Consider the following 312-nt stretch of genomic DNA (forward strand, 5'->3'; position numbering starts at 1 on the left):
TGGAAGAATTAATATTGTGAAAATGACCATCCTACTTCAAAAGCTATTTATACATTCAATGAAATACCAATCAAAAGCCCCATGACATTTTTCACGGAATTGGAAAAAACCATCCTAAGATTCATATGGAAGCACAAAAGACCTCAGATAACCAAAGCAACCCTGAGCACTAAGAGCAATGCTGGGGGGATTTAGTATACCAGATTTTAAGCTGTATTACAGAGTTATAGTCATAAAAGCAACATGGTACTGGCACAAAAATAGACCCATAGATCAATGGAACAAAATTGAAGACCCAAATATGAGTAAATG

At 35.3% G+C, this 312-nt stretch overlaps 1 protein-coding gene across 2 annotated transcripts in view; it reads right to left on the bottom strand.

The window, feature by feature from the left end:
* Adamts17 (ADAM metallopeptidase with thrombospondin type 1 motif 17) overlaps positions 1-312 on the bottom strand; it is a 396,140-nt gene that overhangs the window by 20,253 nt on the left and 375,575 nt on the right. The gene's annotated exons all lie outside the window — the stretch shown is intronic.

Source organism: Nannospalax galili, unplaced genomic scaffold, assembly GCF_000622305.1.
Source record: "Nannospalax galili isolate Female #2095 unplaced genomic scaffold, S.galili_v1.0 scaffold124, whole genome shotgun sequence".
NCBI lineage: Eukaryota > Metazoa > Chordata > Mammalia > Rodentia > Spalacidae > Nannospalax > Nannospalax galili.